Source organism: Agelaius tricolor, unplaced genomic scaffold (genome assembly GCF_023055355.1).
Source record: "Agelaius tricolor isolate 1412-34295 unplaced genomic scaffold, bAgeTri1.0.p SCAF_1, whole genome shotgun sequence".
Taxonomy (NCBI): Eukaryota; Metazoa; Chordata; class Aves; order Passeriformes; family Icteridae; genus Agelaius; species Agelaius tricolor.
The window spans coordinates 29,282,030-29,294,344 of NW_027269261.1; the positions used below are offsets into that span (position 1 = coordinate 29,282,030).

The 12,315-nt window shown below is 40.9% G+C and overlaps 1 protein-coding gene across 5 annotated transcripts in view; it reads left to right on the top strand.

Annotated features, from left to right (window-relative positions):
• Positions 1-1,008: 1,008 nt before the first annotated feature.
• The window catches only part of LRFN2 (leucine rich repeat and fibronectin type III domain containing 2), a 153,433-nt gene continuing 142,126 nt past the window's right edge, over positions 1,009-12,315 (top strand). For 3 of the 5 annotated variants that reach the window (XM_071428130.1, XM_071428122.1, XM_071428103.1), the window contains exon 1: positions 1,369-2,122. The gene's annotated coding sequence lies outside the window, so the exon portion shown is untranslated. The other 2 variants (XM_071428113.1, XM_071428139.1) reach the window with 2 other exon arrangements.

A 12,315-nucleotide genomic window follows, 5' to 3' on the forward strand; every position in this document is an offset into this window, starting at 1 on the left:
AGGGATTAAGGAGAAGCTTTGCTCATGAACAGGTTAGCCCTGGCTGTCTAGCACAGTCTGCAAAAACTCATTCAGATTCCTCAGAGGTGTGTAGTGCTGATCACTGTCCAGAGACAGGACCCTGGACTAAATGGACCATAGGTGTGACCCAGGGCCACAGTTCTCAGGTAAATTTCCACTGCAAAATGATACCACTTTCTTGGTTTGTGAGGTTTTTTTGGTGTGTGTTTGTTTGTTTGTTTTCTATTCCTTCCATGTGCATTATGAGTTGTTCTTTCTGTTGATGTATTGATACTGGTGTGTAGTAAGTTGAACAAGATGGATTTTTACCTCCTCTTTTATAGTCAGTGTCATCTTTTCCCTGGCTCTGTCTAGGAGCCTCTTCAACCAAAAAGCAGAAGAAAATGAGTGTCTCTGTATCAGGAGGGCTGGAGAGAGGAGCCCACTGGTTAATGGGAAAGACTGATCAATCTGCATGACTTCTTTTATATCAGTTCAAGTTTTATTTAGACATTGCAATACTGTTCAGTTCAAAGGGAGAACTACTACTTTCTTGCCAACAGCATTAGAAATAATACTATTTAACATGGGCAACCCCTGTACATGTTCTTCTCTTTGTCATTTAAGTTTCTAAAACATAGCAAGGAAAAAATGTTTCCAGTATTAAACAGAACGAATGAAGCTGACAGTGCTATTAGAATCATAGAATGGCTTAGGTCAGAGCAGACTTTTGAGATCATCAAACCCAACTGTTAACACAGCACTGCCAAATCCACCACTAAACTGTGTACCTAAGCACCACATATGGTTTTTATCTATCTTTTCCTACATCGATACAGATATATATGACTTCCACTATAACATTTTAAGCATCGGCACCACCTGAGAGCTCAACTGCAGCTTATGCATTTTGCAGTAAAATTTCTCTCCTCTTCTGTCTTCCCTCCTCTTCCTCCGCCCCCAGAGGACTGACAGGCTTTCTACTGACAAATGTTGAGTGTAGCTCCTGAGGATTTAGCATGTCAGGCTGTGTCTACACAGCTTAGGTTTCTATTATTATGCAATGGCTTAGAGGGCAGTGCTTTGCCACATAATTACAGCGCCAATCTCTGTTAGGACCCGGAGTTTGGATGCCTCTTTCTATATCAGCTATTTGCCTCCTGCCCACTTAGGACTCCTCCCTGACACTCTTACTTGTTTATTAGCTTCTTTTTGTACCCTTGTTTCATCTGGTTTCTGGTTTTCTTCCTTTTGCTACGGTACATATTTGTTTATTTCAGAGGTGAGGGGTCTGATGAGTCGTGCCTGCACGGATTCCTATGCAGTACAAAGCACTTGCTGCATGTTGCATCGTCAGAAGAGGTAAGAAGAAATTCCTGAAGCTGCCTGTTAGTTCTCTCGGGTTTTTCACTCTCTATCTTTTTTTTTTCCTTTTTTTCCTTTTTTTTTTTTTTTTTCCTGGTGTGTGCACATTGCTTGTCTTACAAGCCGTGCAGGCTCTGCCATCTAGAGCACTTTGTGAGATCACTCCACTTTGCTGTTTTTCCTTCTTCCATCCCTGCGTGTGACTGTGTGTGTCTGACTCTCCCTGCCTCTCTTCCCCCTGCGGTAGGACTCGGCCCCCCACCCCAAAACACACACACACACACACACACACACACACACACACACACACACACACAGAGGAGCTGGGCGTGCTTGTATGAACTTGAAGACTTGCAATACTGAAATGCATGTGTTACCTTGGGATGCACTAGGATCAGAATGCTCAAAAAGCCTGCAGGCTGCTTAGTCCTCCAAGACTGGGTTTTTTAAATCACACAGGAAAAGAACAAGTTATTCACTCTTTTTTATTCTCTTTCTTTTTCTGTTTTTTCTCTTTCCTTTTTTTGTGCTTTGGATATTACTGAGCAAGGAGTCTCAGGGATTGACACGCTCGGACTTCACTGAACCAGGCTGCATCTGACAAACAATCTTGTCTACATTTTGGTTTGCTAGAGATCAACTGGGATTTTTCTGATTCTATCTCCTTTTGAAAAAAGGATGCATGGAATAGAAAGAAGGTCTAAGTGCCTGTCTGAGACTATTTTACCAAACCTGGGATAAATGTTACTTCTCAAAGGTAAGTGCAAGGTTTTTTTCCTATGTATGTATAAACTGTGTAGTTATAACATAAACTATAAATAGATATATACCCAAAACATTTTATAGATAGCTACCTCTGATGGCAAAAAATGTCTCAGTCATGCATCTTAAAGGATTGGTGAAATGTATAACTTTATCTCTCTTTTCATGTTAGCTTAGATAAGATTGCTCATGCAGAGTAATGGATCTCAGTTTGGTTTCTGCCTCTCATGATATGAAAAGGCATTTCAAAACCAATATTTTTTAGAGTCAATAGGATTTTTTTATTATAGTTTTTAAACAGTGATGGAAAAATGTTTAAAAGAAACAATAATAATTTGGTTTCTAATAAAGGAGGAATTGAGGAATAGAGTAAAGCTGTGAAAGCAGTTTCAGCTTTCTGAGGAATTAGTAAATCCTAAAAAGATAAGGAAGAACTTTGCTGGACAGATCAACTCTGCTGTGTATAAAACAGGAGAGTAAAAGTGAGGACCTTGGCAAATGTCTTTGACGAAACAGAAGGCATAGGAACAGCTAGAGAAGGGAAGGCATTGAGGGGTGTGGAGGGGCAGTGGGCACCACTTTGGTGTCTGCTGTCACAGAGGCTGTTGTTCTTGGTGAGGTGATGCCACTGGTGAGGGATGTCCAGAACTGGCAAGGTGGGCATGTGGGGGACAGGGTACACAAACAGGTATATGCTCTGTCATGTCTGTCTGACGTCAGCAGACATATATGCTCCCAGCAAGATTAAATGTACTGAGAATTGGGGTGGGGGAAGCATCTAAGTGGCAGCACAGTACAAGATATAGCAAAATGGGAACTGAATGTCTCTCTGATTTGCAAGGATGTATGTGCGTGTTTGGGACACAAAGCAAGTGTATGACTGAATAAAAGAAAGGAACTAATGGGATAAAAGAAATTGGCAGTGAAGTCAACAAGTCCCAGTACGGTAGATTAGCCACTGGAAATGTAAAATGGTCAGTTGTGGTAGTGTCTGTAAGAAAAGGTTCTTAAACTGGGTAACTCCTACCTACACAGAAGAGACAAATAATATTGATTTAAAGCAAGAATAATTTTCTCTTTTCAGACTGCCTGATCTAGTATTTTTGGGGCAGTGCCATGGAGATATAAGAAAAATAAGGTTTATTTTATCTATTCCACCTTTGGGATTTCTATGACAGAAAACTCTTTTGATGAGAAGAGGGAGGGAAGCAGTAAACATCATATCAGTCTATAAAGCCACAGTTAATTAAATTGACATCTCCTAACTTTATAATACAATGTTCAGCATGGATAAGTCCAGCAGATGCAACACAATTGTCATGGGGATTTTCTGTTCCTCCAGAAAGAGGAAACATTGCCATGCAGGGGATCAATTTCTTATTGGACCTTGATGTGTACAGAGACTATAAAGGGCAAATTTAGGCTTGTGATGAGAAAGAAGAGAGACAAATAATTACTTCCACTCCTGCTGTGTTTCAGACTGGTTGCAGTCCCCTTGTTTACAGCTTGCTCTGTGTCAGTGGTGAGTTTGCATTGCCCAGAGATCACCACTTGAGCACAACAGAGCGCTTCTCGTGTGCGCTCTGCTCGGAGCTGCCGCACCGCAACAGCACGGAGAAGAGCTCAGACCTTCCCTTAAACTGCTTCTAATTCTAGGGGAGAGAGGGAATGTAAAAAATAAACAATGCCAGGAGACAGGTAGCAAAAAATTAATGCTGAATGTTTTTAACCCATGAAACCCAGCAAAGATCTGTATCACCCCTTGGATCAGAGACAGTGTCTGATCTGCTCTCCCCAGCACAGCTCTGGTTTCTTTAGGGCAGCTCTGGACCAGGTGTGCCACAGTATCTGGCTGTGTAGGGTACTGGCATGCAGGCAAGCTGGCCCCCCTTGGTGCACCATAAAGGGTGAGAAATGTGACCCAGCCTCAGAGCCCCTGTTTGCTGCTGTCCTCTCTGCCCCATGCTGCACTCCACAGCTTCGGTGCTTCTTGTTTAAATTTAAAATTGGGCCATTACTGACCATTTTTCCTAATGGGGAGTACAAATGGCACGTGTAGCCTTTCCCCTTAGACCCCACTTTGCCTGCTGCTCAGGTGGACCCGAGCTGACAGCCCCCAGCAATCCTAGTCAGAGTGCTTCTGCTCCCCCTCTTTGCTGAGGAATCTGACCACTGACTCAAGTTTGCAATGTAATGATTAGAGACACATCTGATCCGCCCCCTCCCCCCATTTTTTTTTTTTTTGTGCTTGTGGGCAAAAAGCAAAATGGGAGGCTGATTCAAAATTATCAAGGTTTAACTCGTAGTGGGCGGGAATATTCTTCAAATGACTGAACTCCCTGCTGAAAAACCTGTGGACTGAAAACCCTGGAGGCTGCATTTGCTACCCACTCTCGCAGAGGTGAGGGAGGGGATGATGACAGTGCCCGTTCACTCCCAAATCCCATTTTGCATTGCTAATGCATTTCTGCCTTGACCTACAAAGATCACCTGTGGGAGAAGAGGGGTAAGTTGATCCAACTGTGTACTCAGTCTTTTTTTTTCTGGCCTGAGCACTCAGCCTTACTTTCTTCATGTTTGTCCAATGTGCTGTCATGGGTTTGTTTTAGTGGAGAGGCTAATTATTTTCTAGGTGCTGAACTGAAAAGCAGTAACACTCTTTTTGAAAGAAGGAATCTGTGGCTCCTTCAAACCAGTCCAGATGACTCTGAAATTTATTGTCCAACACCAAATAGGCCATTGCTTGTATTCTCTTTTCCCTCTTTTGTTTTACCATGTAGAATTTGACTAGTTCTAGCAACTAATTCTAGCAACTAAGGATCTCACCAAGGGGCTGGGATTTTCTCTGTCGGCGTCCAGAGGCCACATGTGCTTGGATGGGGCTGAACAGTGCCCTGTTATGAACTGAAACTTGTTACAAAAGACAGGGTTTCATCTGAGTGCACCAGAATAAAAACAAACCCCACAAATCACAAATCAGCATGATGCAGTGCTGCAGTGAAGGGCCAGCTGTTACTCTCTGCCCAACCCAGCTCTACCTGGGATGAACAGAGAGAGAGGAAAGCCTGTAAGTGATAATTCTGATTCTAGGAACTCAAACTACCTTCTGCATGGCTAAATGACAAACCTTGGCATGATATTAACATACATAAACGTGTCATTAGAAGGCTCACAGTGATGTGACATGGAAAACTGGGAAAAGATTGTGTCATTTAGAAGCATTTCTGCATCCCTTGGATCAGCGATTGTCACTGTACTTCAGAATATTGATATGACATTTTTTCTGATTTTTCTCTCTTCCTGTCATTTTTTTTGTCTTACCCACAATATGGGTCTCTGATAATATCCTCATCTTTATGGAAAAACATTGGTGACAAATCCAGGATACCAACTTCAGCATATAAAATGAGCAGCAGCAGTAGAAGTCAGAAAACATCTTTTCAGTTAAAAAAAATGCTGATTTGAAAACATGGGAGAAGGAAAAAGATGTGCTGTCAGGGTCTGCCCCCATGCAGAATCACTATTGACCTACATAGAAGGCAGAGCTGAGTGGGAGATTTCTAGTATAAATGTTTTTTGTTTTTGCAGGAAAAGATATTTTTAACAGACAGAAACATGATTGGGAAATGGTCAGTCTTAGGAATTTCCTGACTAAAAAACTGTAGGAACAAAATTTCTGGAACACTTTACCTTACATTCTTTCTGGAAAATAATTTTTTATTATTTCTTTCCAGTTCATGCATTTTGCATGAAAACTGAAAATAATTCATATGAAACTTGATCATAAAATCCCATTTTTCTAAAGGACAAGCAAATCTGTGAGCTGAACTGGAATTAAGCATTTCTGGCTCATTAGAAGGCTTGCACACCTTCAGATTGGGACAAAGAAACTGTAGACATGGTCATTTTGACTCAAGGAACCAGAAAACTTTTGCCTGCCAAGCCTTACCTGGAAATCAATTTATTTCACCAAATGGGATTATTTTAGGGGTGTCTTGGCAACAAATGCTGTGAGATATCAAGGCCTCTGAGAGCTTGCTCTTGAAATAATTTCTCCAGCTATGGAAAACTTATGCACTGAGAGGATATGGCAGCTAAATAACAGGTAGGAGGGGATAGCTGCAGCAATAGTATAAGCAGTACAATGGAGCATTTAGGAGGCTTCTGCTAATCACACCTCAAGAAGGAACATGTCTCTAATCCTCTGGAAGATCTGCTGCCACTGTGGGGTTATGGAAAGAGGTGAGATAAGGAGAGGGTCCTGGAATAGCAGTAAATCCAGGGTCCTGGACAATGGTTGGTCAGCAGGTGAGAGGTAAGGCTGGTGCATCCCAGTACACAGCAAGGCAGATTCTGAGCAGAACAGAAGCTGGATTAAGGATAAAATCAACAGAAAGTACATGATGGCTGAAAGCATCTTGTCTATTTTAATAGAACTAATGTTGCACTGGAAATCCCTGGAAAACACGTGTGTGTGGCACTGGTGCAGAAAATCACCAGTGTGACTCTTTTCCTGAAGCCAGAAGAGGTAGGTGAGAGTGGTACATAGATCTTTATGTGCAGGACTGAGACAAATTGCTGCAGTTGTCCAGTTAGGACAGTAGAGTTTGAGCTGACTTGGCTGGGAGAAGGAAAGTCTATGAAAAACCTAAATCTAATCAAGTCACGTGGATTGTGGTGAGCAGGCACGACTGAGGTTGGAGGAAATGCATGCATTGGTGGACAGGTAAGGAATTTTTCCTCCTCTGCCTTTGGAGGAGCAATTTCCTTCAACAGGCTGAGGAGCAAAGGGGCTCAAAATGGCAGCAGTTACCAAGAGCTCTTAGCCATTCCTTTGTCCTGTCTAAGCTCTTCAGGAAAGCTTCAGTCTACATGTTGGTCAGAATGAGTAATCCTCCTTTTGTTACAGCCCAAAGATAAAAACTAAGAATGGGAAAGGAAAAGAGGATGTCTTAAACATGCCACAACTTCTGCTGCAGTGGCAGGATGGATAGGCTGTGATTATCAGCAAGACAGCAGCACCTGTATTGGTGCTACAAAGGAAGAACTGGCTGTACCAAGATTTAAATTAGATCCCTCCCTTAAAAGCCTTTAAAAAATCTATCTGCCCTTTCAGTACAGAATGAAAACAATAAGCAGTCAAATGGCAAAAGGAAAAGTCGAATGAAAAAATGCCTGTCATGGCTTGTTCAGCATTCCCTGTCTGGTTTAAAAGTAGCCAACAACAAATGTCTGTCTCCTTAGAGATAAATATCAAAACCTTCCCATTCATTTCAGAAGATACTTGATCTCCTTCCCTTTGTGAATATTCCTGTGATTAGCTAAACACATGTGATACTCAGAGAGCTCTGCATAGTTTGGGTGTGAAACAAGAATGCTAAACTAAGAAAGAGAAAGGCCAAACTGTATTGATAGAAAATAAATTATCTGGACTGAGACCATTTTGTTGATTCCCTAAATTGAGGAGTAGTTGGCATTTCGTATGACTTATCTTTAGTGTAAGTGAATGTTATCACTGCTGCTGGCAGACATTTACTGTATATTGTTTTTTAAATAAGGGTACAACATTGATTACTTGCTCTCCAAACTATTGACTGCACTTTCTCCCTGTTGTCAGGTCAGATAACTTATCTCCTCTGGAAATGTTCAGTAGAAAAATGGGAAAATGTGTTTGTTCCCAGAAACTCTCATGAAGAAGAGGATCAAGGGGTTTTGTGTTTTTCTGGTTTGGTGGGGTTTTTTTGAAAGCTGCCCATAATCACAATATCTTGTAATTATCTCTGAAAATTGAGATCCTCTGTGAGATATATGAGTATTCACTTATCTCATTTCACATGACCAAGTAGCCCACTGAGCCATGAATTCTTCAGCTGACACCCACTTTGGAAGGATAGTGTGACCTTTCCTTAATAGTGCAATTACATCTTCTGTTCATGGCTCCACAGATGCATTTTGACAGTGATACCTTCTTGAGATGAGGGGGAAGGTTGTTCATGGTTCACAGTTCTGCTGTGTGGCCAGGAGTCTCACAGGGAATGAGCTTTCCTCTGTCCATGGTCTCCCATCACCCTACCCTGACTGGACCCAACAAGCCTCTGGCTGGTGGGAGAAGTTTCAGGGACATTAATTAATAATGTTTTCTTTCAGATCCAGGGGTGGGTGGCAGCAGTTTCATGTGAACTGGAGAGAATTGGTCATACTGACAGAGAGTTGGAGCAGAGAAGCTGAAGTGCAGCCTGATGCATATTCATGAGAGCAAATACCCTGAGAGCAAAGAGAGTAACATTGGGAGAAAATTTGGAGAAATTTGGGTAGGATGAGGAGGAAGACAGAAAGCAAAAACAGCTGTGATAAAGCTGAGAAGATGTTTCTGTCTCTTTAGTTATTTGTATGTTACTTTTTTCCACTGAGCCAGAATACCAGGCTAGGCTAAAGACAGACTAACGTGTGTTACTGGTCACACTGTGCATAGCTGATACCTCTCACAGCCACTCAAGGTTGTTTTATTTTTCACATCTAACCTGTTCTAGCATTTTGGGGATCATGAGAAAATGTACTCAAGCCCTTTGTGCATTTTTTCCTGATGTCTCAGCCTTTCACCTCCCTAGATCAATGAGTTGAGTGAAGAAGATATTTTTTTTATTTTTCCTCAGGACTGAACACGAAGAGTTTCTTATCATCAGCTAATACTTATAACCACTCAATTCCTAGTAGAACATAGCAACAAGCTTTCAAGTTAATGTGAGAGACCCTCTAAAATACACCAGGTCCCTCTTCTTATGATATCTTTTCCAGAGAGCGCGCAACTGATGGGCTGAGATCTTTCCCTTCTGTGCTGGATGTCTAATGGCTGCATTTCATGATCACCTTAGTGTTTTTATTTACCTCTTTTACAACTTTTTCATTTGTCTAATGCTATGAGCAGCTAAACAAAGGTCTGTGATGACCTTGTGGATCTATGTCTCACAAAACCTCGCTACATTTCAGATTGTGCCAAGAAAAGGAACATCCTCTTGTAAGAAGGCTGAGATAGGACACAGTGAATTTCTGTGTACTGGTGACTTTTATCCTATGTCCGTGTCCTACCACAGAATGGAAAAATCAAAGTTATGCCATGTTCTATCTCAACTATAGGATTTACAATTAAAAATAAATAATGCCCTCGGGCCAAGTTAACAGCTGCTGCAGTTCTTTCCATCACAGCTCATTGACCTTGTCCTCTCATTTGACATATCCTGCTACTCCCATGGTGCTGTAGTTAGCATTAAATCACAGAGAGATCATGTAGTGACCTCACTGAAACTGAGACCTAGTTGGGGTAGACTTAGTATAGATATACCAGGCCTTACACCACCATCTCACCACTCAGTGGAGAACGACCTGAGAACCAAGTCTTTGTTAGGCTGGGTTCTCTGTTTCTGTTTCTCAAATAGATTTTTTGCTTATTATATATTAGTCTAATCATGCTCACTTTAAGGAATTACTTTCAACTTTTTTCTTTTTTCTTTTTTCTATTTCTAATAGCAGGTGTTGTTTTATCATGAAATGGTGTTGAGCTTAATACATTTGTTAAAACTACAGTATTCCACAAAAATCCTATTATAGAAACCAAATATCTTTTAGGAAATCCTAAATAAAAAGCCTCCCAAGTTTAGTACAAGATGCAATTTTCTCACTATCATTCCTCACATTTCTCACAATCACTCCTCTTTTTTCTTTATACTGACAAGTACATGAAGAGCAAAAATGAACTCTGCAGCCAGCTGTTCTTCCTAAATATGTCTTGTCTTGCTAGCTCAGGTAAAAGGCAAATTGCACTTTTAGACTTTATTTCTGCAGCAAATCAGGTCTATTTTCAGAGGAATGCTTCTTCAGTCACAGTATTTCAAGATGGGAAGCCAGGGTGTGTTCCTGCCACAATCTGATTATACCATGTTTGCAGAGACTTTAGTCATAGGGTGGCAAAAACATTTAAGAACAAAAGAACACAGTTTTGGACCTTTGCTTCCATTTCTTCCACTCCTGATTAAATTTTCAAAGCCTTTCTAGCATTTAACAAAGCATTATCTGAGAGCTGTTTGGAAAGAATATGGGATCTTAGATTGACATTCTCAGAAAAATTTCTACTTTGTTTCAAAACAATCTCTCCTGCAGCTATAAATTTATTTTGTAACCAATTTTATGCTCCTTCTATTGTTGGATCCTTCTGTTAAAAACATATTGTTTTTGTTTCTGTAGTCTTACCAGGAACAGGAAAAAAAACATTTACCTTGCTAACACACAGTTCTTTTTGTTTGATCGTGTCATAGAATAACAGATATTGCTGAATGCTTATAGGGCACCAAGTAGTAAAATCATATTTACCTCACACAAGAAAAGGATATTTGAGCTTACTAGTAGGCCTTTGTAAATTGATACTCCAGAGAAACTTGATTCCTTAAAATTCTGTTGATAAATGCTAAGCTTTGGTGACATTAACTGATACTGGTCACTGGGATTTCCATTGATTTTTCTGAGATTATTTGACTAGTGTGATATTCAAATGTCCAGGTATTTTCGTCATTCAGAGAAGCAGCAGTACCCTGGGATGAGATAAAAAATAAAGTAAGAATTAAATCATAACAAACAGTTTTTTTGAAATTGATACTTCTAACCACTATTAAAAATTAATAAAAATAAAATGTAGACTGTATCACTGTTAGTGAATTTTAAAATTGATATCCAGTAAATCCTGGCATCTCACAGGGGAAAGGAATGGCAGTACCAGCCCCTTTAACGTACATGTGTATTAAAATATTTTCATTTATTTACAGGAAAAAAACTGGGTAATGAAGCAAAACCATACAAATAAGACTTTGGTTAAAGCCTGAGAGACAAAGTAGGCTTGCAAGAAACAGTCTGTGCAGGACTTACGAAGGTTTGCAAAAGCCCACAGTTGACTGCAAAGAAAAAGGGAAAACAACTTTCAATTTGCTAATTTTGGAAAGGTGCATTTCCAAAATTCCAATTTCCCCTTTTGTATATTGTACATTAGGTCACTTCTAAAATGGAGATGGTAATTTGAAATTAAATGCTTGGGTAATTATGTTTCTACTTCAGATTCAATAAATGTTTTCAGAAAGGTGAGATGAGTTCAACTGAAACAAAAGATCTTTTTCCCGTTTAAATAAGAAAATGGCAAGTCAGCTCAAAAAAATGTATTTTTCATTAATTTTGACCCTTTTGATTACATTTTAAAATAATTAAACATATATGTATAATGTGTACATGTGTACATATGGTTAGATGCATTCTTGACCATAGGTGTAAACTTTGTTTTTCACTTCTGCCTTTGTAACAGGAGATAATGGTAACAAATGTCAGAGACAGGCTTAGCAGTACTGATGTTTACAAAGTGTTTGTAGACCAGTGAAGACAAAGGATCCACTCAGGAGCATACCTGTGTCAACAAAAGGAAACACACAACCTAATGAGAGCTGGTGAAGAATTTTCAGTCAGCCTGGGACAAGGACAAGCTGGAGAAGCGGGCCCAGGGGTGTCTCATGAGGTTTAACAGGACCAGGTGCTGGATGGAGCAACCCTGGTATCAACACAGGCTGGGGGATGATCAAGAGCAGCCCTGGGGAGGACTTGGGGGTGCTGCTGGGTGAGAGGCTGGACATGAGCTGGAAATGTGCACTCACAGCCCAGGAAGCCAAACCTGTCCTGGGCAGCATCCTGTCCCTCTGCTCACCTCTGCTGAGAACTCACTGACAGCGCTGCATCAGCTCTGGGGTTCCCAGCACAGCAAGGACATGGAGATCATCCACAGGAAGGTCATCAAGTTGTTTAGGGGGTGGAGTACCTCTCCCATGGAGAAAGGGTGAGAGAAGTGGGATTGTTCAGCCTGGAAAAGAGAAGGTTTCAGGATGACATGGCTGTGGTGTTCCAGTACCTGAAGGGAGCCTACAAGAAAGACGGAAGGGGACTTTTTACAAGGCCAGGCAGTGGCAAGACAAAGGGGAATTGCTTCAAACCGAGTGAGTGCAAATTTAGCATAGATATTAGGAAAAAATTTTTCCCTGTGAGCATGGTAAAGCACCAGAACAGGTTGTCCAGAGAAGTAGTGAATCCCTGGAAGTGTTCAATGGGGCTGTGAACAACCTGGTCTAGTGGAACTGTCTCTGTCCATGGCAGGGGGCTTGGAGC